The sequence below is a fragment of the Arvicola amphibius genome, chromosome 6, assembly GCF_903992535.2.
Source record: "Arvicola amphibius chromosome 6, mArvAmp1.2, whole genome shotgun sequence".
Classification (NCBI taxonomy): Eukaryota; Metazoa; Chordata; class Mammalia; order Rodentia; family Cricetidae; genus Arvicola; species Arvicola amphibius.
The window spans coordinates 92802279-92807677 of record NC_052052.2 but is presented as its reverse complement, the minus strand read 5'-3'; positions in this window follow the sequence as shown (position 1 = coordinate 92807677).

Here is a 5399-nt window from a genome sequence, read left to right as displayed (position 1 = left end):
AAAGTAGGCTCAGGTATGGAAGGAGGAGGAGGAAAAGAACTAGAGTTAACAGTAGATTGCTCACTCCTTACAAGAGTAATTATATTTCTGGTAACAACTCATTAATTACCCGAGAGCTGGTGGTTGGGGAATTCCAACCCTCAGGAAACTTTACCGCCTAAAATGAGGCTCCGTTACAGAAGCTATAACAAGAAGAGGGAGGTGAGCTTGAAGTGTAGAAGACGACAGCTTACTGTAGAACCTGGCTTTCGAACAATGGAGTGACCTTTCTTGGCGTATACTTGCCTTAAAATATAACTTTGAGCCTTTTTGTAGAGTGAAATATACTGGCTAGGCGCTGGTGGCACTTAATCCCAGCACTCAGGAGGCAGAGGCAGGTGGATCTCTGAGTTCAAAACCAGTCCACTCTACAAAGTTAGTTCCAGGACATCCAGGGCTACACAGGGAAACCCTGTCTCAGAAAACAAACAAACAAACAAAAACACCAACAAACACAAGTATCTCTGTTCATTGTTGTTTAAGCGTATTACTTTTCTTACAACGCTGACAGAGCCCTTGGAAGAAGCAACTTAAAGAAGGATTTCGTTTACCTGATGATGTCTTCAGAGCGTAGATCATCGTGGTGGGGAAGACACGATGGTGGGCAGGCTTGCAGCATTGTGAGGCAGGTTGCTACCTCACAAATGAGACGTGCAGGAAAAAGCTGGGTGGGGTCAGCCAGTCAGCTACTCACTTCCCAGCTCTAGGCCCCACCTCCGAAACAATGCCTTCAGCCTAGGACCACAAGTTCACACACAGGGGCTCCGGTGGGGACATTGCGCCCACTGTCACTGTAGGGTTGGGTGCGACAGTTCTGCTAAGAGCTGAAGGGGTGGGGGGGGCTCGATCAGCAGGGGGTAGCCGTCATCTTGCAGCTTGGCACTAAGCAGAATCTCCTGAATTTTGGTTTCTTTATCATTTAAACTGGTCTAAAGGGTTTCTCAATTCAATCTCTTTTGTGGAAATGTCTCCTTGCCTTTGCTCATGGGGATCCATCAAGGGGAAGTCATAAACCTGATGCAGATGGCTCCATGTACCCGGGTACGCATTCTGCTCATGTGAAATCAGGGGTTTTCTTTTGGAACAACGGCACTTTTGGTGCCAGGGGTACTGAATCTAAACTTAAAAGATTATGTGTGTAATTTATTCCACCAAGTCCCAGAGAGGCAGAAAACGTAGCTGGTTCTCAGAATCGTGTAGTGAATGTGCTAAGAGACTGGGATGATGGAGAGAGTTTTATTCTTGGCAATGGTCCCTTTCCAAGGCCCAGCTGCCTTCCTGCCATTGGTTTCTATTATTTACAAGTTAACAGTCTAAATTCATACCAGATATCTGCAGTTATTTGCAGTTTACACTCTTGTCCACATTTGTTGGTCCTGGCCCAGACTTGGACTTTGGTCCTCGCTTGGTGACGATCTTGGCCATACATAACCTCATCTCATTCCGCTGAAGATGTGTTTTCCTCTGCCGTGAGGCTGCGGGGTGGCTCTCATCAGTCCCTGGGGTGGGAGTTGTGGAGCTCCCATGAGTGGGCTGGGTCCTTTTCCCACAATTGTGCTGCAGTTAACCCAGTGTTCAAGAGCAACCTGAGTCCAGATAGCGCACTGGATTGGGAGTTAGAAAGTTCTGAATAAAGGAATGGATTTGCCCAGCTCTCTGGACATCTACTCAGAATCTAGAAGCAAGTGAGAATGTATTGCTGCATAAAAATGGTTTTTTTTGTCAAGTGAAATACACATTTTTTTCTGATAAAAATTCAACTTGCAAAGGTGCATACTTTCCCTTTTTGGGCTGGGGTTATTTTCTCCTGATTTGAAACACAGCTCTCCATGTCGGTAGGTTTCATATCGATGCATTAAACCAGCTGTGAATCAAGACTGCTTAAAAACAAGCAAACAAATAAGTAAATAAAACGTGAGGGCTGGAGAGAGAGAGCTCAGTGGTTAAGAGCACCATTACTCTCTTAGAGGACACAGTATGATTCTGAGCACCCACAAAGTGGCTCACAACAACCCCTAACTCAAATTCTAAGAAGTCTAATTCCCTCTCCTGAATTCTGTAGGCACCAGGAACACACTTGGTATACATAAATAAATACATATATGCAAAGTATCCATATACACAAAATAAATCTGAAAAATAGAGTTGTATATCAGACATATGAAGATTCATTTTCTTGTCATAATAATCTAAATGTTGCAGGCTAACAACTAGTTACATAGAATTTATATTATGTTAGATGTTGTAAGTTATCTAAAAATGTTTTAAAATATATGGAAGGATATATATATATATATATATATATATATATATATATATGGTACTATTTTACACAAGGACCTGAGCATCTCTGGACTTTAAATTTTATTTATTTTGTTTGTACAGGTCATATGTGTGGAGGTCAATGTCACATCTCCCATTTTTGTGTGCTGGGATTTGAACTCAGTTCCTCATGATAGAATAGCAACCTCTTTACCTACTAAGCCACCTCCCCAGCGTCATGTGTAAATTTTGTTAGTCCCTGAAGTCCTGAAACCAATCTCCCATGGAAACTAAGGGATGAGTGCACCCCTATTAAATTCTTTAATTATTTACAGCAATGTGTGCTAGACACTTCAAAGTGTAAACTTTGTTCGAAAAATGAATTGATGCTAATTAAAAGTGAAGAATCAAGGTTAAAACAGTGGTTGGAAAAACAGTTGAAAGCAGAACATAATTGGGTACACATTATTTATTCTTGGTTTCTTTAATTCATTAAATTAAGGGAAGAAAGAAAATGTTGATCTTTGGGTCCATAATCCACTATTTTGTACATCTTGCCATATTAACATTTGCATAACATCAGATATCACATAGAGTAGATGTTTGAAAAGTTATTGCAGCATGAAAATTCGCTGGCAGTTTTCTTTTGCCTGTTCAAACTTTGCGGTCTCCTTTGAACTAAACTAAAAATGTGGGAGTATTTTTCCCCCCTCTGTGAGAAAGCATGGCACTTGCTGTCTCCTCCCCTTTAAGGAAATTTTTGGGGTGGCAGGCTTTGAAGGCAGGCATTTGGGGGAAGCAGGTGCTGGCAAGCACATGTGAGACCTGGATCCACCTGCCACAGCATACAGCTAGCAAACAAAGTTACCAATTTGTACTCAAGTTTCTTTTTTCTTTTTTTTTTTTTTGGTTTTTTTTCCGAGACAGGGTTTCTCTGCGGCTTTGGAGCCTGTCCTGGAACTAGCTCTTGTAGACCAGGCTGGTCTCGAACTCACAGAGATCCGCCTGCCTCTGCCTCCCGAGTGCTGGGATTAAAGGCGTGCGCCACCACCGCCCGGCTGTACTCAAGTTTCTTGTGGACTATGGAATGTGTTGCCTCTTTGCAAGTCCTTTTTCTCCCTTAAAAAAAGTTAGCATTAAATTAAAGATTTTTTTTTAAAAAAAATCAAGTCCTTCCTTTAAATTAGTGATATTTCAAAAAATTTTCTTTAAGTAATGGTAAGGTTTATTTTTTGCAAAAGACTTATTTTTATGTATGTGAGTGTGTGCATGTGTGTGTATGTGTACATGAGCGTGTGTGTGATCATGTCAGGTACTTTCGAGGCCAGAGAGGGTATTGGGTTATCTGGAGTTAGAGTAACATGGTTGGGTGCTGGTGGTGTAACCCAGGTCCTCTGCAATAACCAGAAGCACTCTTAGCTTGAGCCGTCGCTCTAACCCCAAGTCAGAAGACTCCAAATAGGAAACAGGCCATTTTTAAGTGTATCAGAGTCTGATAGCTAAATTTTCCTTTGGATTTGTTCCTGGCACTGCTGGCTCATCTGTATTTCCTGGGCTGATCACAGCATGTGAAGCCCTTGTGATTCTCAGCTGATATAGCAAACCCATTCATGTCCATTTGTTCTTTAGTCTGCATGTGTTTGCCAATTCCGTGCACTTGAGTCGTTCAAGTCTGTTGTAGGAGATTATATTTTGGAGATAAGGAATTAAATGATATTTTTTTAATTGCATTAAGCATTTTAAGCCCCTGGGTTTCTTTCCAGTCTAAATTAAAAATGTCTGGAAAAATGACTTTTCTCCCATTGCCTTTGAGAGTGAATTGAGAATGGACTTTCAGGATAAATAGATAAGTTTGAAAAACACAATGGAAATGAATCACGAAACATGCCCGTGGCCTAGTTTAGTTAGGGCGCAGTCTTACGTCTTAAAGCATGACTTGAAGAACCTACTTCCCTGCACCAAGAACACTCATGGGCCTCACTGCTATAAATAAACCTTGGTTAAGAAGGGAGCAATTAAGTGAATCATAATCTTTGAAAACAGTCCTTTTCAAAGTAATTATATATTTTTACCTGGACTCATTTACGTCTCTAAATATAAGTTGAAGTAACAATCTATGTTGCTTTTCAGTGGATTTGCTTAGGTAGAATCGTGGGTTTTGTCGGAAGTCTTTTGCTTCACAGCCGTTCCTCCAAACGCGATAGCTTGAGGATTCCCAGGGTGAAGCTAACGCACTACTAAACCTGCCCATCGCCATCTACTCACTGTTTGTCAACATGTCATAGATCACACCAACAATGACACTTCCCTTCCTAGGGTTTTGAGTAATTGTTCTTAGTTGGCTGGGTGTTAGTAAATTTAGGGATAGCTATGATGGCTATTCCTAGCTGTCAACTTCATGTATCTGGAATGACCTCTAATTCAGAAATGGAGGCACATTGTGATCTGGCACTTGAGGCAAGAAGGAAAGAGCCTTTGATCAGGATTTCGAGGCTGGATGACGCACACCTCTAATCTAGACCTTGAGGCTAGAAGGCACACATTTAATCCCAGCCACACTTCTATTGGAAGCCTGTAGAGGACAGTGGAAGCAGGAAGGGTTTGTCCTTTGTCTCATCAGCACCTCCATTCCTTCTCTGGGATCTCAGCAGACCGACTGAGACACCCAGGTTCGTGGGACTGAGCAGGTGCTAGATTCCCGGACTTCCCATTCATAACTAACATTGCTGGGCTCATAGGGCATTCGGCTCTCAGTCAAAGCTGCCATCCCTACAACAGCCCAAGCTGATTCCCGGTACAACACTATTTGAGCTTTGCCTTAACTGTCAGACAAGCAGAAATGAAAGAGTATGGTTTCCACAAATTGACTCCGAGATGTCGAGGGGGCGAAGTTTAGCTTGACATTATTGACAGAGCAGAGCTAATGACTGACAAGAGCTGTATTTCCCAATGGCATTTATCAATTCGTTTACACCAGATGACTTCCTGGAATTCATGTTATGTTCCAGCACGATAGTTTTGTGATGTTTCCATAAGTTACAAAATCTAAGAAAAAAAATGTTAATTAATTAATTAACTCTGTTTTAAAAACAGGGTCT